We start from the raw sequence: 24,178 nt of genomic DNA on the forward strand, positions 1-24,178 counted from the left end.
ACGACTTGTAAGGTAAAACGGATGATTGTGAGACAGGAATATTTAAATATGGTCAAACAGGAAATTACATTACGCTATCATTGTTATAGCAATGTGGACCTTTGTGTAAAACAGTGGTAGCCATATTGGATTTTCTCACTATTTCTCACTATGGCTGGCATCCACCGATTTCAACGAATCAGTAACATGTTTCCCCAACGGCCTAGCATTACTTATGTGGGCATTACCACCAAAATGGACCTATTTCATCATTCACAATTTGTGTTATCAAGAACATTAAGTTTTTGTACTGTGGTTATTTAAGAAGTGGCGGCCATCTTGGATTTTTCCACCATTTTGAATTTGACTGCCATATTGAAATTTATTGTTTTTTAACTCCTTGGTATTGAAATTATGGGTATTATCATTAATTTGGACCTCATACTGTGTTCAGAATACCAGTTTTAATGGAATTTATATATTTTGGCGGCCATCTTGGATTTGACACCCTTAATCCGTTTTAAAAAATTAACAACCTATTTTTTCGAACATGTGACACCCCAAAGACAAGGAATCAAGTGGAATTTTGCTTTTAACAAAAAAAAAAACACGAAATGACATAACAGCCTACACTATTTGGTTTGTCTGCGAGTTGTAGCTTTCTGGAAATTAAATATTAAAAATAATTATATTCCAGTATATATCTATCCAGAACAACTTTACAAATGCTCTGGTGCTTTATAATACGAGCTGTACGAGATCAGGATCTCAAAAAACCTTAGAATCACATTTTGCGTAATATCTCAGGAACTAATTGACAATAGAAACACAAGGCTGATTGCGTTGGAATCGTCTCAAGAAGGCATCCTGAGACTGCTGAATTCACATCGTCTTGTGTAATGCAGTGAAATCGATAGCAATTACATCAGCTAACATCAAATGACAAAAGACATGAAACTTAATTTGTTGTTGAAAATGTACTCGAGATCATGACATTTGCATTTACCTTCTGAAGGTGGTCAGGAAATCCAAAAATGGTGGGAACTGCATTTGGCCTCAGACGAACTGTTTGACCAGTCCTGTCAAAACTGTCGTCTGTGAAATGGTCGGAACAGAGACGTGATCTTGAATTAGGTAGCCACTTGTCCCTCTTTGTGTTCAACACCCACCTCCGTAGCCTTTCTGGATCACAGTGTGGGAACCTGCATGCCAAATACATTCTGTTAAAGTCATCCTTGCATTGGTTGACAGATGTTGTCATGAAATATAACAATAGTCGGTCATGATAAAATGAAAATGGGAATTCCCACACAGGGAGAACAAAATTTACTATAAACAATACTTGTCGGTTGACATAAAAATAAAAGTAAAATTTGAAATTATAGTCTGTATTTTTGTTTGCTGCTAGGCCAAAATTATTTTGTTCTTTGCCTGATTATCAACAGCAGTTCTGCGAGTTGAAGATCTGTTATAACAAGTTAGAACAGACCAGGGATTTCCTGCTCTAATATGTGCCTCTGTACGCTGATACATTGAGATCACTGTCAACGAGTCATTCCACAAATGAATAAACAGTCAACAATTACATTTTAGTGCATAAATTATACAATTGCTGGTCAACTTAGTCCTAGCGAACTAGCAGACCCGGGCAATGTCACTGTGCAGGTTAATATTTCATCAATGACAATTCACAATATGCGGTCCGCTAGGGCTACGTGAGCCTGACGACAAGGCCCGACAGACATTGAAAATCAGTCATGAAGAAAAAATTTAAAACTTACTGATGGAAAGTCACTCCTTTCTCTCTTTTGTTGCGCTCATCGCGGTTTGTACAACCAAACGAAACGCACGCAGGCATCCTGTCGCTTGTCACAATAAAATTCTTAAAAGAGTTGATTTGCAATCCAAAATTACAATAAATATCTAGCTTTTATGGCAGCATTCACCAGGTCCGCAAGCAGGCAACAAGTCGAATGAACGATTGTTTTGGGGGTGTCAAGATGGCGCCAGGTCACTTCCTGTTGCCTCAACGAGAATATGCCAATCACCATTAGTCCACCCATCCAGTTATTATAGAGATCAGTGATCTAGGCACAAGGAAGGACGCTGTTTAAAATTGGGTCGCCACGTCAAAATCCAAGATGGCCGCCGCCATGTTTGTCTGAACCTTCAGATGAATATCTTGAAAAATAAGCGAAGTACCAACTTCTAATTTGGTGTGTGGGTGTATCTCGGCATAAGGAAGAACGCTATTCAAAATTGGGTCGCCACGTCAAAATCCAAGATGGCCGCCACCATATATATGTCTGAACCTTGTGAGCGAAATATCTTGAAAAATAAGCAAAGTACCAACTTCTAATCTGGTGTGTGGGTGTATCTAGGCACAAGCAAGAAGGCTGTTTAAAATTGGGTCGCCACGTCAAAATCCAAGATGGCCGCCGCCATGTATGTCTGAACCTTGTGAGATGAATATCTTGAAAAATAAGCGAAGTACCAACTTTTAATTTGGTGTGTGGGTGTATCTCAGCATCAGGAAGAACGCTATTGAAAATTGGGTCGCCACGTCAAAATCCAAGATGGCCGCCGCCATGTATGTCTGAACCTTGTGAGATGAATATCTTGAAAAATAAGCGAAGTACCAACTTCTAATTTGGTTTGTGGGTGTATTTCGGCATCAGGAAGAACGCTATTGAAAATTGGGTCGCCACGTCAAAATCCAAGATGGGCGCCGCCATGTATGTCTGAACCTTGAGCGAAATATCATATCGTAGCATGTTTTCTGCGTCTTCCACTTTGTCAATTCACATCACTTCCCCGACGGGGGACCTAGGCGTAACGCTGGTTGTCTGTGGTCTTTCTGATGTTGCTGGACTTAGTGAGTAAAATAAGAAAGGGCTTGGTTGTTTGTGATGCTACGAGCCATGCGGTCGTCTTCTTTCTTATCATCTTTCAGATGACAGGTTTTCTTCATCGTTACCGTATTGGCCTTTTGCTCTTTTATTTTATTTTCATAATCAATTTGATTGGTTGTGTCGTTTCTTTTCTTATAAGCGTTATGGTGTTGGTCTTTCTGCTTATCATCTCTTTGATTACGGGTTGTCTTCATTCTTATCGTATTGGCTTTACGGTCTTCTGCTTTTTTCTGATGATCACTCTGATCACAGGCTTTGTTCTTTTTGGTGTTATGAGCCATATGGTGTTGTTTCTTCTCATCATTTCTGAGATTAGGGGTTTTGTTCATCGTTACAGTATTGACTTTTTGCTCTTTTACTTTCTTTTCATAATCAATTTGATGACGGGTTGTCTCGTTTTCTTGTCTTAGGAGCCTTATGGTGTTCTTTTTTCTGATCATCTCTTTGATAATGACAAATCTTCTTTGTTCTTGTGTTTACATTCTCGTCATGCTTTTCAGTGTTATTTTTCACTTATGTGTTTTTTATTCCATGGTGTTTTGTATCTTGGCAGGCTTCTCGCCATTATGGTGGTCAAGTTTTCTCTTTTGTCTGTGGTCTTTCTGATGTTGCTGAAAGTACTGAGTGAAATACAACAACAACAACATGCATTTTAAAGGCCATTTTCCCTGCTAGAGCAGGGGTTAGCCTTGCGGTCCCCATGACAATCTTCTCCATTTTGCCCTATTTTCTGCATCTCTCCTTGTTAACCCTGTGGGTTAACCTTGTTTTTTTTTGTTTTGTTTTTTTTCTCCTTGTTAACCCCCTTGCCCGCATTTCTTCTTCCACCATCTTTAGCCAAGTCTTTCTCGGTCTTCCCCGTCTTCTACTTCCTTCTACATTCATTTCCATCACTCTTCTCAACCAGTCACTTTCATCCTTCCTCAACACATGACCAAACCATCTCAACCTGTTCCTCTTCACAGCATCAATCACAGGCTCTATTCCCATCATCTTTCGCAATTCATCATTTGTCTTCATCTCTCTCAACGATACTCTGCACATCCGTCGAACCATTTGCATTTCCACCCTTTCCAACCTTCGTTGCTGCTCTACGTTCATTACCCATGTCTCGCTCCCATAAATCATAACACTTCTCACACATGCAGCATACACCTTTCCCTTCAGCTTCAACGACACTCCCCTCATCATCAGCACGCCACTCAATTCCCGAAACTTCTTCCATGCACATCTCACTCGAGCAACCGTTGCCGAGTCTGATCCACCTTCTCCATTCAGCATGTCTCCGAGGTAGCAAAATGTTTTCACACCTTCCAGCTTCACGCCGTCTCCAAGATCCAACTCAACATTTCCTCCATCTGCAGCTCCCTCTGTGCACACCTTACATTTGAATGTAGCTGCCACACTGGTAAATGACCCTCTCAGACCACTACATTTTTGATGAACCCACTCAGCACACATTGTACACTGAATGGAGTTCACTCCGACACCCTTCCTACACACAGCACAGGGCTACTTCCCAGTTCTTTCCACCTCACCACATGCTTTACCACTTGCCATCACCTTCGTCTTTCCGATATTCACCTTCAGACCTTTTGTCTCCATACATTCCTTCCACGTGTTCATCTTTTCCTTCAGTCCATCCATACTTTCCGCAATCAACACCAGATCATCTGCATACAACAACTCCCACGGTAAACCCTCCTTTATGTTCTGAGCCAGCACCTCCATCACAGCTACAAATAGTAGTGGACTTAGTACCGACCCCTGATGCACTCCCGTCTCCCACCTTCACCTCAAACTCACCACTGTTCCCGTCCTCCGTCCTTACAGCTGTGCGCTCTTTTATACATTGCCGTCACTACTCTGATCAACCATTCCTCCACTCCTAACTTCCTCAATGCCCATGTCAATACTTTGCGTGGAACCCGATCGAATGCTTTCTCCAGATCAGCAAACCCAAGAAACAACTTCTTCCTCTTCTCCATGTCCTTCTCCTGCAACTGCCTCACAATGAAAAGCGCGTCTGTCGTTCCTCTTCCTGGCATGAATCCAAACTGCATTTCGTCGATCTTCACTTTCTTCCTTATCTGCCTCTCCAACACCCTTTCCAATACCTTCATTCCATGCTCCAATAACTTTATCGCTCGGTACGAGCCACACTCCAGAGGGTCACCTTTCCCCTTGTATAGAGGAACGAGGGTACTCGGTTCCCAATCCACTGGAATGCGGCCTTCTTTCACCACCAGATTACAGATCTCTGTCATTCTCTTCACACCCCAACTTTCCTGCTGCCTTCAACATATCTCCCACAACTCCCGTCGGCCCTCCCGCTTTTCTACCCTTCATTGCTTTTATCGCTTCCTCAACTTCCTTCTCAGTTATCTTCTCTGCCGGTCCTAAAACTGGGTTACTCTCTATGTTGCCATCCCATTCATTCTCTGTATTCAACAGCATTTCCATATATATTTTCCATCTTCCTTTAATTCCATCTGGGTCGACAACGATTTGTCCCACTTCATCCTTCAAGCAACTCACCCCCATCACATCACACCTCTCTTTCGCTATCTGCTTTGCAATCCTGAATACTGCTTTCTGACCCTCTTCCGAATCCAAGCGTTCTCCGAACATTTTCCTACATGCCTCCTGCGCCTTTGCTACCTCTTTCTTTGCAGCCTTCCTGGCTGCCTTATAACTTTCATGCTCTGCTGTTTCTGCTCCCGTACCCTTCGCCTTCTGCCACTCCTTGAACTTCTTCCTCTTCTCGTCAATCCTCTTTCCAACTTCATCATCCCACCACTATGTTTCCGAGTGCCTCGGTGGTCCTTTTGTCCATCCACATACCTCACCAACGGCTCCCAACAGACTAGCTAGAGTGAAATAAGAACCTATATTGAGGTGGAGCATACCGAGAGTGGGAAAAGGTGTAACTGCATCATTTACTAAGCAGTGGTGGAAATGTTGACTAAGGTTGTGCTGATGTAAAGTGACTGATGGAGGATGTACATCTGTCAGTAATAATTGTGCATTAGCTGCTGCAAACAGACCACAATCTGAAGTGTTTCCTTGTGATTGAGGTATGACGTACTTGATTGTTTGAAGGCAAGATGAAGATGCACCAGATATCGTAGAGTACAATGTTCTTAACTGGGGTAGTAAAGATTGAATACATTTCTCATAAAAAAGTGAATCATATATTGTAATGTGGTTATTACTGTCTTGATGTGAAACGACATAGTGACCAGTAACATAATGTATCTGCGTACACGTTTTGCCACTGTCAACTTTGTATAGGCCAATGTCTTCACTGCTCGTTGTTGCTCCATATATGAAACGAGGAGGAATTAATCCCATAAAGTATGAAGTTTTATCCATACCAGCAATTGGAATCTCACCAATGAGTACATCATAAGTGTTTAGGGTTGCAAATGACTGGTCATGAATTAGTGACAGTTGTGGTTGCACTTGACTTGAAGAGGAAGTATTCATTAGTGTACTTTCAGGAATGGTTGTGTTGGATATAGTTGATGCTGAAGTTAAGGGCATATCACTGTCTTTAAATGTTGGTGTTAGTGGCTCTGATATATAACATTGCATTTGTTCTTCCTTCCCTTTTTGCTCGGTTTGAGGAACTAAGGACTTCCGAATGTTCTGTATATATGCTTTATGCAATTGTCTTTTTTTTTGCAGGAGTCTGATGTTTGGTTCTTGGCATTTTTAGTTGCAATTCTGGTGTGATGTTGGAATCTCTGAGTAACAAGTGTAGTACACTGAAAAAGGACTATCAGCAGTCAATTTTGATGGAAGGTTTGAAAATGATAGTACAATGAAAGTAATACAATGTATTAGAAGACAAATGAATGTAGATAAGTGGACACATAATATCAAATGAAATACCTTTCGAAGTATGCAATGTAGTCTTCCCAGGTTTTTTCTTTTACAGTGGATGATTACCTAAGATATTCCGCTCACAAGGTTCAGACATATATATGGTGGCGGCCATCTTGGATTTTACTTGACGACCCAATTTTCAATAGCGTTCTTCCTTATGCCTAGATACACCCACACACCAGATTAGAAGTTGGTACTTCGCTTATTTTTCAAGATATTCCGCTCACAATGTTCAGACATACATGGCGTCAGACATACATGGCGGCGGCCATCTTGGATTTTGACGTGGGTTGCACCCACACACCAAATTAGAATTCGGTCCTTCGCTTACGCACGAATGCATGCACGGACGGAGGGGAAAACCATAGTCCCCCTTTTGCTCCGCGGTGCGACGGGGGACAATAACCAGGAGGGAGTTAAATAACCAGACGATCATTAGAAATGTGTACGTACAAGCTGCACCAAACGACGTGTTCCTTCAAAGTATCTTTATTTCTCATAATGACATTATCATATTTAGTGGGCTTACTGTTTGCCTTTTCCTCGTGTCCATCATGCTTTCGCCTTGATCTGCATCCGTCATCATGTTCCTGTAAAGGCAAAATGTTTTTTTATCATGACGGTCCCATCTACAGTGTGACCACCACGATGTGAGGAGGTGTACTATTCTATTACTTTTGAGGGACAAGTATATTATTGTTTTGAAACTGCATCACAATGTTGTATTGTCACGTCGTACGTTGTATAACACCTGTGTGGAAAGGGCTCATGTGTGTTAAACATTTATCAACATCTTCTGAGAGAGACCTGAGCCGAGGCAACGATTTGCATTATTACACAGATTCGGAGAGTGTTTTTGACAAATGCTTGCTGAGTACACATTTACATTTACATCACAGTGGTTGGAGGCCAAGTTCTGCATAGCATCGATGCAAGACAAATACTTACTACTAGGTACCATCGATGGAGGACGAGTACCAGTTAGCTAGTATCGATGGCTGCCCTATAAACTCGATATGTAGTACCAACACAGAATATTTAACTGTGCAAGCAAGCAAGCCTTCCTCGTTTAACACAAGGTGCAGGCAAGGCAGTATCATCTGGTTCAAGCAATCGTGACACAGTTAATTATATTATTAATAATAATTGTAATATTAATAATAACAACACAACAATTTCAAAAATCTGAGTGTGCATTGATGAGGGAAAAAATGAATGTAAACGATTTCAGCATAAGGCTGCAACATAACAAAATGTGAAAAAAGTGAAGGGGTCTGAATACTTTCTGAATGCACTGTATGGACAAACATAGATATATTTCAAACTCCATTGACAAACAAGCTCCAAATGAACAAAACTTTTTGTTTATTAGCCACCAACAAAACAACACCGCATGTACACAAGAAATCTTAGTATTCTATATTAGAAAAGATGAATTCTTGCTGACGTGGTTCGATTGTCATTCATTTGAGTAAAAAAGAGAAATTAACTTCTTTTTTTTCCCACATTCATGTCTTGTCTGATCCATTTGCCCATCCACAAGGCAGCATGCTTGCTCCACTCGGACGTCAACTTCATCTTGCCTTTCTTTTATCCATTTGCAAAGTCTGCATACAGGGACACAGACATTGTAACTTCGACCTGTTTGTATGAGGATAACTACATGACAGTTGCATAATAGGTTTGTAGCAGTGAAAGAGAAAGACACGTGTTATGTATGACGTTGTTCTATTTGACAAATCATGGAATGATGTGATGTGATGTGATGAGTTATGTGATGTGATGTGATTGAATCGTGGAATAAATTATGTAATGACGCCACATTTCCGGCCTGTGTTTACCTATCCGGTAAACTGGGGCAGGGATAAATAAGATACAAGTTGAAGGACGTGCAAAATGCACATAGTGCTTCAACTTTTGTCCAATGGTTGCTTCAATGAGGCAATGGGAGTATGTATGTATGTATGTATGTATGTATGTATGTGCTATTCAACAATGTTAAAGTTTGATGTGGGAAACGAGGAAGGCACACTTACTTGTAGTGACTAACTGTAATTCAAGTTAAACAAAACAAAAACAAATTTACCAAGCTGCTGTTGTGTTGTGTTGCGTTGTGTGCGACACGACATTTCAGGTCAGGTCATGGGCGATTAACATTGACAATGTGTGTTTATTCACATTCACATCACAATGGTCAGGGTTCATTAAGCAAAATGGTCTGTTGTCATGGATGTGCACGTACCTCGTCGTCATTTACAAACAAGTGATTGTGATTGCGATTGCTCGTCGTCTTCATCACCTACTGCAACAAGTGCCGGAATATGCATCACTTCACCGTCTTCTTGACTTTGGCGAGCGTCACCTGCATCGTCGACTGCCCTAACTTGTGGATGTGGCAAGGGATTTTGTGGTGGTTGCATGATGGGCGCATCAGGCAATCTGCGCTCTGGCTTCACCAGTGACAAGTGGAACACTCGTGAAACAGCGACCAATAACTCTCCAACATTTGTAGGTTTTGTCCAGCCCGCAATTATCCATTTTATTCCAGCCGTTTCATGGTGGTGCAGGACCAAATTGACATGATGGCAAAGGTCGTCCTCATCCCAAATAGCCACATCTTCTCCCGTCTGCAAAAAGGGAACACGATTTATTTGACATGCGTGTTGTGTGTTGCAAGGGTCTCTTATCATTGTAGTTGTTTATCAAGGGCCATAATAGTGAAATTACACAAGTATTACTGCATATGTTGTGGTGGCCCCTCATAACAATGACACTGACTGTAAATGTTTTGCTTCAGCTGATATTTGCATTATCTAGTTACAAGAACATTTCCACCAACCATGGTAAATAAAAGAACAAATTAATTCTAAAAGTTCAAGTCAATGATATTGTTGCGGTTTTGAGTTTGTACAATATAGGTTAATTTCCCCCTCATAGTTTAGTCACACTACAACACGTAGCCTCACGATAGTTCAGTTATTTCTTAGTATGTGTAAGCATAGTCCTTTTCCTGTGTTAGTTTTGCGTTGAGTAGAATAATGAGAGTTAGGTCCTTCCATTGCTTATGCCGCCTCGATACTGTGGTTTTTGGCGCAAATTAACACGAGGCAGGCCTGACAAGTCGAGGCAAGACCGAAGGAAGGCGGAGGAGAAGCCGACGGTAAGCGCGAGCCGCCAATCATGGCTGGAAGGTTAGAACATTCGATGGGGGCTAAGGGCGTGGCAATAAAACCCTTTGCGCAAAGCCCCCACCCCAGTTATGGGAGAGGTGCGCTGAAAGAAGTTGAACAAGTTCTGAGGAGAGAGGCATTGTCCAATGGTGCATAAAGAGAGTTGAACAAGGTCATTCTTACATAAAGAATGTAAGTCAAGTCTGTAACTTGCCGTTCTCTACTCATGCGGAGGTATCGGCTGATGTCCTTCGCCGGTCCGTCGGCGACACCATACGTGTTGAGAACTCCAGTAAGCAGTTTACCGCCTACCGTGGTTGTAGGTAAGGCGTAACAGTCCCTAATGTTCAACATTCCGTTCTGGTGTATGAACAACGGGTATACAGCTTGGTGTGGTGGCAACGCCACCACAGTGTGGTCTGTGTGCACCACATGATTAACATGTTTGTCATAGGTGACCGTGGTGCTAGATGACTCGATACTCCACGTAATGTGGTGCGCAGCGTTCTCGGCCACATGGTTCAGTGCAATATCCCTGGGAGCCACCTGAACTTGTTCACGTTTGAAGATGCAACCACTAGCATCTAGTAGGGCTCTGGTTCCGGATGCTGCAGGCCGACTGGCCGTGCGTGCCTCCGCTACCATAGCCTCGATGCTCAGCTGTCCTTCCAACTCCAGGCAGCCGGGATTGTCACTGAAATATGCATTACCGCACTTTACCTGATTTAGGGCGTCGCGCTGCTGGTGCAGCGTCATCAGGCGCATGTTGAGTCCAGATTTTAACCTGGGCTGGAGAGGGCAGTGGTGGTATAGGAGCTTGTGCTCCCAGCTGGTGCACTCCTAGCTGTAGATTCTGTAAAGCTCCCTGAACACTCACTGCCGTCCCACAATCATGGAGGACCTGTGCTGGGTGATGAGCTTGAGTAGTTATGGGAGAGGCGCTTGAGAGTTGAACAAGTTCTGACGGAGGTGCACTGAACCAAAGAGAAGAGAAAGAGGGTTCAAGAGTTGAGAGAGTTCAAAGAGAGAGAGAAGACGCGCATGAACCAAGTTATGAGGCGCTCTTACAAGTTAAACGCTCGGTTGAGCTTGAGGCAGAACCTCTATTGAGTTACCCGAGTAAAAGCGCGCCGTTAATTCATCGCGCTGTGAGAAACCGCCAAGCCTGGCAAGAGACGCGTACATTTTCCCGCCTGCCTGCTCTGCCCCTTTGTTCGAGAGACGCACTGCAAGGATCCCTCCCGCCGCCTGCTTGCCTTCATCGAGGGACATGCTGTGACCGGGGAGAGCCACGCCGGGCGAAGCCGTTCCTGGACGACCAAGTCGGCGTGTTCAGCGCGTGAACATCATCCTCCCTTCATTTCCCCCCTGTGAGTGTGATTGGGCCCGTGTCTGGGCATAAGTTAAGACTGGTTAAGTTCTGCTCTGTCTCTCTTCGACTTCTACATAGTAGTGTAAATAATTATTAAACCTGTGTTCTTCCTTTGATTCTACCGCTTTTGTGTTTTCCATCATTGACTAAGCGTGGTACAAATAAAACCACCCGAATCGGGTTCCAATACCAGAGATCTGCACGGACCACGTGGTACGCCGCGCCATCCGCTCGGACGTACTCAAATTACGCGTGGTTCGTGCGAGGCTTGATCCCCACTTCCGCGGCGGCGTAGGTACTTCGGTACGTGCGATAATTGTCCCGGAACCCTACCCTGCGTCTGCCCGGGAGGGGCGATTCAAGTCTCTCGGTTGCAACGACCCAAAAATAACAAGGGGCTTAATCTCCCCTTGGTAAGGGCAGGAGGGTCGCGTGAAACCGTAACAATATTAACGTTTTTGCAAACAGTGATTGTCTTACCATGAGGTATGCCTGATGCATAAAGTATGTACCCAGGTCTCTGGATAAATACTTGACACCTGATATGTTCAGCTGAGCAGATGATATGCGGCTGCTGAACACACATATCAGTCGTCATTCCAGTGTCCAGTGCAAAGCAGGTTTTCGTGTTGGAGTGGACACCATCACATTCTGGATTGCCACATCCAACATCGATGCTTTGGTGACTGAGGGTCATATCACCAACAACGGCGTACAAGGCTGTCGTTTGCCCTTCGACTACACGAGCCTGTGAGTACTTAACGATTTTAATCCCTAGCCAATCTGGCATAACGGGGAGGAACGGAAGTCTGTTTCGACCATTGGTACTCTGTACATGTGATTGTTGGTGTCCACTGGTTCGTTGATAAGAACAAATGTTCCAATCCACCGTTGATTGCTTGCGGAATATCACGTTGTTCTCCTTAGTTGTTTTACCTTTGACATAAAACAATGAGCCATCACGAATTTCACTGCAACAACAATGCAAATGCAAATGCATAGTCAGGTTTAAGACAGGCTGAGCGACAGCAAATTGCTACGAATACTGCTGCATTAATTATTACACACGCACAGCACAGCACAGCACGTACTTTTTACATGAAACGACATCAAATCAGTCAATCAATCAACATTTGCTAAAGATGGAAAGGTGCAAGGAATACGTTACACGATTTAAACATTGTGTCAAATACAGAACACACTCACTACATTTGTGACACCGTACACAAACAAATGATACGCACCTGAGCAGTATTATGCGATGAAATAACATCTCAACTTTCCTTATTTTTCCACCTGCTGATGTTGGCATCCTTGTGGGTGTCACTTGTTTTATATGAAGAATCTGCAAGTCATCAATATTTGACAATCAGTTAGTTAGTTGGTTCATCCTCATTATTTGGATAGATGGGGTGTTAAATTGTCAACATTGCATTCAATACTGATGAAAGTAGCTTTAAAAAATGCATAATCATTAATGATTTCCTTGAATGCTGCAAAAGACCGTTTGCTTTGCAATGACAAATGCCATGACGGCGACGTCATTCATGCTTTATTACTTAAGATATAAGGTTTACAAGTCATTCTGAATAAGTAGTAATATGGCACTGTTAATAATAATAATTCCATTGAAAATACACGTACAGTAAGTGTAAGTCGTACACTTCACCTGCCTGGGCCATCATATAGGTCGAATTCTGGCATTTGATGCTACGCAGACGAGTCAATGAAATGATGCTGGTCCTGCGACGCATGACTTGCTGCACGGTTGACTCCAAGTTATTCTCCTTCAGACTTTTCATGATGATGTGTGGCATCTGTAAAATCATTAATTATTATGTGAATTTGCACAGTCATCACAAATGACCGAAGGAACAAAGAATTGCGTACACGCAGTTAGTTACATGGAAGGAAAAACAATATTTACATGATGTTGAAAGGACATGTGACGTGTACAATACACCTTTGTCACGGATTATTTATTTATTATACAGATACCAAGTAGTGTACATTTGTAATTAACCAAATTGTAGTGCCTATTTATTGAGCACACAAAATGATATAATTTAATACAGCATTGTTGATTATATTGCGATGCGTTTTATTCAATAATATTGCATCCATATACCATGTATTATTTTGTACACTAACATAATTTGCTGTACTGTATTTTTCAATAATGTGCATATTACAACATGCATGTTCACTTTAAATAAGCTGGAAGGTTTCATGGAATAGAATAGAAATATTTATTAACAAATATTATACCAACAAAATATTATATTATACCAATATTATATTATACCAACAAAATACAACAAACAACAACATGCATTTTAAAGGCCATTTTACCTGCTAGAGCGGGGGTTAGCCTTGCGGTCCCCATGACAATCTTCTCCATTTTGCCCTATTTTCTGCATCTCTCCTTGTTAACCCCCTTGCCCGCATTTCTTCTTCCACCATCTTTAGCCAAGTCTTTCTCGGTCTTCCCCGTCCTCTACTTCCTTCTACATTCATTTCCATCATCAACCATCACCATTACACCAACCATTACATCACCATCACCAATATACCAACAAAATATTGTAACAAAATAAAATATATAACAAACAATATGCAGAACAAAATAAATAACAAATAACAAAAAATATAACAAAATATAACAACAAAATATTATATTATAACAACAAAACAACCCCGTATGTATACAATAAATCTTAGTATTCCATATTAGAAAAGATGAATTCGTGCTAACGTGTTTCGATTGTCATTCATTTGAGTAAAAAAGAGAAATTAACTTTTTCTTTGTTTTTCACATTCATGTCTTGTCTGATCCATTTGCCCATCCACAAGGCAGCATGCTTGCTCCACTCCGGCGTCAACTTCATCTTGCCTTTATTTTATCCATTTGCAAAGTCTGCAAACAGGGACACAGACATTGTAACTTCGACCTGTTTATATAAGGATAACTACATGATAGTTGCATAATAGGTTTGTAGCAGTGAAAGAGAAAGACACATTATGTATGACGTTCTGTTTGACAAATCATGGAATGATGTGATGTGATAAGTTATGTGATGTAATTGAATCATGGAATAAATTATGTAATGACGCCACATTTCCGGCCTGTGTTTACCTATCCGGTAAACTGGGGCAGGGATAAATACGATACAAGTCGAAGGATGTGCAAAAAATGCACATTGTGCCTCAACTTTTGTCCAATGGTTGCTTCAATGATGCAATGGGAGTATGTATGTATGTATGTGCTATTCAACAATGTTAAAGTTTGATGTGGGAAACAAGGAAGGCACACTTACTTGTAGTGACTACTGTAATTCAAGTTATACAAAACAAAAACAAATTTACCAAGCTGCTGTTGTGTTGTGTGCGACACGACACTTCAGGTCAGGTAATGTGCGATTAACATTGACAATGTGTGTTTATTCACGTTCAAATCACGATGGTCAGGGTTCATTAAGCAAAATGGTCTTGTCATGGATGTGCATGTACGTCGTCGTCGTCGTCGTCGTCGTCGTACACAAACAAATCATTGTGATTGTGATTGCTCGTCGTCTCCGTAACCGACTGCAACTGCAGCAGCAGGTGCCGGAATATGCATCGCTTCACCGACGTCTTCTTGCTCGTCATCTCCGTCACCTACTGCAACTGCAGCACCAGGTCCCGGAATATGCATCGCTTCACCGACGTCTTCTTGAGTTTGGCGAGCGTCACCTGTATCGTCGACTGCCCTAACTTGTGGATGTGGCAAGGGATTTTGTGGTGGTTGCATGATGGGCGCATCAGGCAATCTGCGCTCTGGCTTCACCAGTGACAAGTGGAACACTCGTGAAACAGCGACCGATAGCTCTAACAACATTTGTAGGTTTTGTCCAGCCCGCAATTATCCATTTTATTCCAGCCGTTTCATGGTGGCCCAGGACCAAATTGACATGATGGCAAAGGTCGTGCTCATCCCAAATAGCCACATCTTCACCCGTCTGTAAAAAGGGAACACGATTTATTTGACATGCGTGTTGCTGTTGCACGTTGCAACCGTCACATATCATTGTAGTTGTTTATCAAGGGCCATAATAGTGAATTTACACAAGTATTACTGCATATCGTCACCTTCGTGCAATTCTTGCTCAAGTCGAATTTTATGGAAAATGACATTTTGTTATCCGGTGATTGGTTATTGTGTCTAGTTACTGTCAATTCATAATAGAATGTCTATACACGTTTTGTTTCGCCGAAAAAAACGTTTGTACAACTCCGTGCCATTTTTGCTTGGAGTGTTTGTGCCATTTCCGCTCATCGTATTCACCGTGGGAAATTTGGGCTTTTATAATTATCAGTCACTAGTTAGTGAGGCACATACCTTCTATTGTTTAGGTTAATGTTGGGTGAGGCACATATACGTTGATTATCTTAACCCCGATCCATTATGGGATGATCTTGAGTCGCTAAAGCTGGAATTCTCTTTCCGTTTCCGTTTTCGTCATGATTCATGGTCACTAACACATTAGGCAGGTTTTGCACGCATACGTTTTCCCCACTTTCGTTTTCAAAACGTCAAAATTTATTGACTGAAGCGACTACACGGGGGTAAGTGACTATTTCCTACTGATTAGTAGTCATGTTGTGGTGGCCCCTCATTACAATTACAATGACGAGCAATGACAAGCAAAACAATGATAGCTTTTCTTGGAATCTGAGAATGACAAGAATTAACAGATAAATTTTTTATCAACGAACAAATGCAACAAAAGGAACAACTGTGTAATAGGCAGATGCAGGTGGTGCAGCATTAGGACAATGTACCTGCTGATGTGAAGAATGAGCATGTGTAGCTGGATGAGTACTTGTTGTAGGTGGAGCAGATGTAGATGTATTACGTGGGTTGGGCAAGGTTTTATGGCGACGTGCTGGTTGTGGGGGTGTAGCAGGTCGAGCAGTACGAGTACTTGGCGTAGGTAGAGTTGTAGGTGGAGAAGATGTAGATGTATTACGTGGGTTGGGCAAGGTTTTATGGCGAGGTGCTGGTTGTGGAGGTGTAGCAGGTCGAGCAGTACGAGTACTTGGCATAGGTGGAGAAGATGTAGATGTATTACGTGGGTTGGGCAAGGTTTTATGGCGAGGTGCTGGTTGTGGAGGTGTAGCTGGTTGTGGAGGTGTAGCAGGTCGAGCAGTACGAGTACTTGGCGAAGGTGAAGTTGTAGGTGGAGAAGATGTAGAAGTATTACGTGGGTTGGGCAAGGTTTTATGGCGAGGTGCTGGTTGTGGAGGTGTAGCAGGTCGAGCAGTATGAGTACTTGGCGTAGGTTGAGTTTTAGGTGGAGAAGATGTAGATGTAGAGTTGTTAGGTGTGTTCGGCAATGTTTTCTGGGGAGGTGCAGGTTGTGGAGGTGTAGCATGTGTAGCTGGATGAGTACTTGGCATAGGTGGAGTTGTCGGTGGAACAGTCGATGTAGAGTTGTTCGGTGTGTTCGGCAATGTTTTCTGGGAGGTGCAGGTTGTGGAGGTGTAGTAGGTCGAGCAGGCGAATGAGTTGGCGTAGTTGGAGTTGTAGGTGGAACAGGAGATGTATGTGTCGATGTGGATGTACATGTTGATGAAACGGAGTTGTTTTCCTCCTCCTCACTGTCTTTGGAGTTGTATTGATAATCATGAAAACGGAATGTAGAATTTTCATTAATTTCGTCATTGTCGTCGTCACATTTTGGCGAGGACGCAACCCTAACATCTTCTTCAAGCATTAACTTCTTTTGAAGATATACGATTATACGTCTCCATCAAACTCAACTGGAGGGTCCTTCAACGTGTTGATAGTCTAACTGTTCCTCCTCAGCTTGTTGTTGCAGCTCTATTTCATCTTCTGATGTAGAACTTAATTTGCCACACGTCTATTCCACTTCCTCCACAGCTCCCTGAGTAGCAGTTTCGTCAGAGACTCCAATATGCTTTTCTTCTTTTGCCAAAGTTAAAAGAAAAAAAGAAAATAGAAATTAACATTTATGATGCTACCACATGAGTAAGACGTAGTGCATATCAATGAAAAAAAACAAAGTATCAATGAAAAAAAAGAAAGAAAATACATTGAAAACTTACCCATAGCCAACTCCATTATTGTCAAAGCTCTTATGTATTTACATCTTGAAGAAACATCTTGTTATTTTTTTGAGTTCTTTGACGAAGCCCATAAATGCTGCTTTGGAGTTGCATATTTCTTCAAATTTAAAATATCTTTCTATTTCCACATCAGAGTTTAGTTCTGCAGTGAGGTATCTAGTTAGATTAGAATATTGCCCTTGTCCAAACAAACCTTGCCCTAGCCCTCTTGTACTTGGCCCCGGCTCCTCAAATTGCCCTAGCCCTGATGCAGTTGCCACCAACTTCTCAACGTGCCCTAAAGTGCTATTTCGATTTTTAACAATACCCATGTAAATATTATATAGTACTTCTTTTGTCTGAAAATACATGACACAAAGGAATTAGAATGAAAATTAATAAAGTTTAAAATAAATTATTTAAAATATTCATTCATACATCACTCCCATGCATAAATGAATGTGAAATAACATCTGCATCAAAAAGTAACTTACTGTCAAGCCATGTTTTTTTTTGAGGTGCTTGTCCACTCTGGTGATCATTTTTTTGCAAGCAGGTACAGGACACCTGTGAAGCCTAACAACTCGAATTGTTAAACAAACACAAACACACACATAAACAATGAAAGTGAAACAGAATGAAAATACCATCATATTAATCAGCACATACCGAGTTGGTGGAAGATTGTCTTGTTTCCGACAAGACTTTGCATCTATGGATTGCATATTGTGTTTTCTGCGTAGATGCTGTTGTAAATGATTAGTTTGTAGATAAAATCTGCAGGTTTCTTTATTTTGTGTCTGAGGATAAATTAAAGGAAGTATTAACAGTCATTATTAAAACATGGTTAATTGTAAATATAAAATAAATAATGAACGGTAAGGAGGCAACTGCATAAATCGATGGGTTGTTACATATTTTTTTTTTAACATTCGTTTTTTCCTGTTACACATTTGTTTTATTTTTTGGGGGGGTTTTTTGTTATAACACCACTAAAATCCATCGAGTTGTTAGGGTTGTTATACAAAAAAAAAAAAAAAATACAATGAAATATAACAACCCATTGATTTATGTAAAACACACCTACCCGAACAACCCTTTTCCCCCTTCCTAACCGCCTCCCGCCCCCCCCCCCCTTCCCAGGGCCGGCAACACACGTAACTTGTTAGGGTTGTTGTCCTATAGGCAACACATGGTAATTGTCCCACGTCGCACCGCGGAGCGAAAGGGGGACTATGGTTTTCCCCTCCGTCCGTGTGTGCGTGTGTGCGCCCGTCCGTGCTTGCGTGTGTGCGTGCGTTGAACCTTGTGAGCGGAATATCTTGAAAAATAAATGAACTACTAACTTCTAATCCGGTGTGTGGGTGTATCTAGGCATAAGGAAGAACACTATTGTAAATAGGGTCGCCACGTCAAAATCCAAGATGGCCGCCACCATAAATGTCTGAACCTTGTGAGCGGAATATCTTAAAATAAACCAACTACTCACTTCTAATGTGGTGCGCGACTGTATCTCGGCATAAGGAAGAACGCTATTGAAAATTAGGTCGCCACGTCAACATCCAAGATGGCCGCCACCATATATGTCAGAACCTTGTGAGTGGAATATCTTGAAAAATAAACGAACTACTAACTTCTAATCTGGTGTGTGGGTGTGTCCAACCCACTCGCAAATATTAATCGACTCTTCCATGTTTCCTGCGTCTTCCACTTTGTCAACTCACCACTTCACCGACGGGGGACCTAGGCGTAACGCTTGTTGTACTTACGCCAGTCATGGTCTTAATGTCGGTTCTATTTCAGGAACAAATCACCTCGAATTTGAATGCCACCAAAATAGCTCGGTCCTGTTCGTTTGAAAATCACGCGCTATCTGCCCCAGTTTGAAAAAATTGTGGTTTGTGGGAGTCAATAAAAAAGGTTATATTCAATTAAAACGTTTAACTCAGCCTATTTATATTTTATAATATTTTATATTAGAATATTTTATATTAGAACAACTCGATAAAAAAGCAGTCATTTTAAATAAATCGTGGTTCCAACTCGTTTTCAAAAAACCGCATAATTTGTCCCTCATTCACATGGCCGCCAACACACATTAGGTGAAGATGTATTCTTTATTAGGTGAAGATGTACACCAAAATACCTCCGTCCTGTTCGAGAACCACGCGCTATCTGCCCCATTTTGAAAAAAATTGTGGTTGGGCGGAGTCAATAAAAAAAGGTTATATTCAATTAAAACGTTTAACTCGGCCAATGGTTGTATATTATTATTAATATGTATGTATATATATATATATATATATATGTATATATATATATATATATATATATATATATATATATATATATATATATATATATATATCACAATTAAAATCGGTGTTTTAATTTTTAAAACACATATAATTCTAACAACTGGCTGTTTTCCAGTCAAAATTAATGGAAAGAAATATATATATATATCTATATAAATAAAACAGTTTGTGTGTGTGTTACCTATAGACTCCTAAACAGAGAGGCTCACGTACTTGATTTTTGGCATAGACATGGCCTTTGGGCCTGGGAAGGTAGGGAAGGGAAGGGAGGGGAGAGGAGGGGGGGAAGGGGACGGGAGGGAGGGGAAGGGAGGGGGGAAGGTGAATCTATAAATCGGGATATAAAATTAATTCAAAAATTGATCCAGACGTCTATTCTCCTTCAAACATTCAAACCGACAGAGGTAGTTATTTATCACAGCATCTGTAGAACTTTCACCTTTACTCAACTCAGTTTCGCTGTTATTTGGTGGAGCAAAAAGTCAACTGAGCTTTATAGATATTTAGATGCTCCAGAAAGTGTTAATACCAGAATTCTTCTCAAATGCACCGTTAAATATGAATAAAAAATATGGATCTCGTCATCGGAGGTCATTTTTAGGTAGGCCATGTCCTTCCCAGGCCCAATGGCCATGTCTATGCCAAAAATCAAGTACGTGAGCGAGTCTGGCGGCGAGGATGGAACATCACGTGATCGCTCTGAGCAAATCAGTGAGCTGCTCTGGCACAGGCTGAGATTCAGTGTATAATGTTCCTCGCTGAAATGCGCTTAGTTAAATATGAATAAAAAATATGGATCTCGTCATCAAAGGTCATTTTTAGGTAGGCCATATCCTTCCCAGGCCCAATGGCCATGTCTATGCCAAAAATCAAGTACGTGAGCCTTTCCGTTTAGGAGTCTATAGGTAACACACACACAAACTGTTTTATTTATATAGATATAAGTAAATATAACAATATATTTTATATTTTTTTTCTAATAATAATTGGATAATAATAATAATAACATTAATAATAATAATAAATATAATAATTTTTAAAATTATTTTCTTTTTATATAATGATGTTGATGTTGTCAGACAGATGTTGTCAGCCATGCCATTCAGGTTGGAGATCTTGTGGGGGAAGTCACGGTTTTTCAAAGCTGTCCCGACCTTCACGCACACTCGAAGTTAAGTAATTGTTCACAATTGTATTTTTTGTCGAAACTGTATTTATCTTACGTGTGTGTCGGAAACATGCTTTTATTATGACCTTTTGGCTTATATGCAGGGCCATCTTAAGAGCATTGTAGGCCCTGGGCAAAGCAATCCACTGGGGGCCCCTTCCCACCCACCCACGGGAATAAAAATGTAAACGGTCAATAAAATTAAACCTCTAGATTTATTGGTACTTTCAACAAAATCAGTTTAAACATAAATAAAAAAAAATGCTGTAAAGCGAGGATTAATCAACACAAACTTTTCAACAATATACCGGTAACATAAGCCTTGGAAAAAAAACATTTCAACATATAAATGATAATAATTGGTACACCGTACAGACGGAGATGGAACAGTATGAATTATTTATTATTATGCAAACGTTTGCGAAATTTCTCTGCAGAGAATTGATTTATGATTGGCTTGAAGTTAATAGTCTTCAGGATGTCATTTTCCATGCACATGAGTGAAAGCCATGAGTGAAAGCACTACTGCTGCATTGTGCTGCGAAGCTGATTCTTTGTAAGCTTCAATCTTGAAAATGAACGTTCCCCTGTACAGTTGGTCACCATCATGCACATGAACACTGAGTGCAATTTCAACATTGGGAAACACAGATTTCAAGTTGTCTGAAATTATTTTTCTGTACAACGCAGGGAGAGTCACAATTTTCATCAAGAACCATATAGTGCTTGAGTTGCTGGCATTCATTTAGAAGGTCACCATAATCAAGGTCTTTGTGATACACATTAGCCAAGTGTTCACACTTTTTGTTTAACTCATCAGAACCAATCGTTTTCAATTGACTGAAGATGGAAAACAGATTTCCAATCCATGAATAAGCATCTGCACGTTTTGTCAGGTCAGAGTTCAGAGAGTCCAGAACAGGAAGGAATGTTTCCACCCTGAACTTTTCACTTTTGTTTAGAAGTATCTCTTCTTCTGATCCGACATATGTAGTAAGACGTACACTTCGCTTTCGCACCCGTTTCTTCACATCGCTGTAATCCGAATCTGGACACCTACTCCTGGCCTTCAGTTCATATTCACTAAATTTGTCTCTAATTTCCTGAAGATTCGTTTTCAGAGACTCAAGAAGATTCATGGCAACAAGTAAGCCCACATCTTTTGACTGCAGGACCTTGTTTTGCTCACTCTTTCGAGAATGTCGTTCCAAAGAATTGTCAGAAAAATCGTTTCCAGGTTATCTATTTTCTCGCTCAATCCTTCTGCCTCTTGCCTTGTGTTCACTTCCTGGGCTGTGTCAGCTGATACCGAATCCAGTGCATGTTTAATTTTCTCGAAACCTCTATGCAGAGCATGGACAGCATCAAAATGTGGCGACCATCTCGTGTCAGGCAGACGCTTGACCACAATATGATCTATTCCTAAAGATGATGCCAAAACATTCCATCGATGTGTAGAAGCCAAGAAAAAGGAATACAGACGCTGAACAAAGTCGAGCTGAACAAAGTCAAATCATTTTACAATCTGTAGACAGCGCTCTGCCGCTTTTATTCCCACTAAGTTCAAGCTGTGTCCAGCACAGGGGACATAGATGATGAACTCATTCAGTTGATGGATCCATGCCTGCAATCCAGTACAGCGTCCAGACATATTTGAGGCATTGTCATACGACTGACCACGGCAGTTTGATGGCAGAATTTTCTTCCCATTCAGGAAATCCACAACAGTGTCTGCTAGATTCTTTGCTCCATGAGAAAAGATGGCGATGAACTTGATGAAACGCTCCACAGGCTCACATCCTCGAATGTACCGGACGGTAAATGTCAGTTGATCAATGTGTGAGATGTCTGGAGTGGAATCCACACTTATTGAATAATACTTTGACTCTTATTTCTTCAAGAATAGCACAAAGAACATGTTGACCCATTAATTCAATAAATTCCTCACAAATGGGTTCTCCTTTCCAGCATTTCCATGCAGTTTGAGATGCTCTTCTAGAAAAGGGTCAAATTCACTCAACAGCTCGAGAATACCTAAAAGGTTTCCATTTTTTGCCGAACCAATAGTTTGATTCTCTCCACGAAATGCCAAACATCTGGAGGCAAGAAAGCGAATGACAGAAACCACACATGTCAACACTTTATGCCAGTACTCCTGCTCTGAGCGCTGATGTTTGATTAATAAAGAATCTACACATCCAGTTTCTTTATGCCGAATCAAATATGCCATCATGCACTTGCGATGTTCTTTTCCATTTTCATGTTCTACAATAAGATTGCTGTGTTTCCAGTCATTGAATCCTGATGTAGCAAAGGGTGAATATTGGTTGTTAATGCATTATAATTGACACCGATTTTAAACTGTACATACCTTATTACATAAGTATGGAAGATGCTCACTATTCACAATTCACAAAAGTGACAAGCCAAATAGTTGGCGCTGTGAAATGCTGATGGCACTTGCTGGATATATTTGAGAGAAGTGCGTGACGTCATTCAACAAATGGCAATCGGGACGCGCAGTGAAACTTGTTTCGTATTTTACACACTGAATAAATGAGTGGAAATCTTAATGAAATAAGGTTAATGTATATTATACCATTTGCATATAAAATGAAATGTAATCTGCTGCAGTCTTATTTCGTAACTTAATCCCAGGCTTTCCCAGCGAGAGGTCGAGCAATTATCGACTCTGCCAAAAGATCTCATGAACAATATGGCAGCATGGTGCGCCAAGAATCGTGGGGCCCCTGGGCAACTCGGAGCCCCTGGGCAACTGCCCAGTGTGCCCATGCCTTAAGACGGCCCTGCTTATGTGATTAACGTTTGTATTTTTAATAATGTTCGCTTCACCACTATATGTTGAAATTAAGCTTTACATGGCTTTTCGAATATGCTTTACAACCAAACTTGTGGCAAGGAATGTAGAAACTGCTTGCTCTGTTAAACTCCCTCGTGAAAACACATCTTTCACAACCCTGTGCCCTCGAAAGAAGGTCTGGTTGAGAAGATAAGGTCTTGGGAATGTCTCAATGCCTTGCTCCCACATTTTCCCTTTAGCTCAGCACTCCCCCAGGATGGAACCACGGTAGGGGCTGTTAGCCCATTCTGTCTCAAAGCGCTGAATGTGCAGGTTTAGCGGAGACCTTTATCTGTTTTCAAATGTATATAAGGACTGTCTTTTCCAAGCCATTTTCAGAGTGTCTGGGACCTATGCTGTTTGATTGAGCTGTATATTCCCACCATTCTCCACAGCTGTG

General features: G+C 41.2%; 2 protein-coding genes and 1 long non-coding RNA gene across 4 annotated transcripts in view; 1 reads left to right on the forward strand and 2 right to left on the reverse strand.

Annotated features, from left to right (window-relative positions):
• Nucleotides 1–1,927, reverse strand: part of LOC144889836 (uncharacterized) — a 37,581-nt gene extending 35,654 nt beyond the window's left edge. Inside the window, exons 1-2 of the mRNA XM_078771039.1 lie at nucleotides 1,761–1,927; nucleotides 986–1,181 (exon numbers count right to left, since the gene is read on the reverse strand). The gene's annotated coding sequence lies outside the window, so the exon portion shown is untranslated. The remainder of the gene's footprint in view (nucleotides 1–985; nucleotides 1,182–1,760) is intronic.
• Nucleotides 1–24,178, forward strand: part of LOC137413198 (15-hydroxyprostaglandin dehydrogenase [NAD(+)]) — a 519,074-nt gene that overhangs the window by 482,027 nt on the left and 12,869 nt on the right. The window lies entirely within an intron of this gene.
• On the reverse strand, nucleotides 8,125–14,372 carry LOC144889837 (uncharacterized). 2 transcript variants are annotated; one of them, XR_013622103.1, is made up of 6 exons: nucleotides 14,141–14,372; nucleotides 13,677–13,831; nucleotides 12,998–13,141; nucleotides 12,569–12,669; nucleotides 9,025–9,409; nucleotides 8,125–8,389 (listed from the first exon to the last, which is right to left on the reverse strand). It is a non-coding gene; the product is annotated as an uncharacterized LOC144889837 (long non-coding RNA). The 2 variants fall into 2 exon arrangements; XR_013622102.1 differs by having other exon boundaries at nucleotides 12,994–13,141.

Source organism: Myxine glutinosa, chromosome 1, assembly GCF_964187855.1.
Source record: "Myxine glutinosa chromosome 1, kmMyxGlut1.1, whole genome shotgun sequence".
Taxonomy (NCBI): Eukaryota; Metazoa; Chordata; class Myxini; order Myxiniformes; family Myxinidae; genus Myxine; species Myxine glutinosa.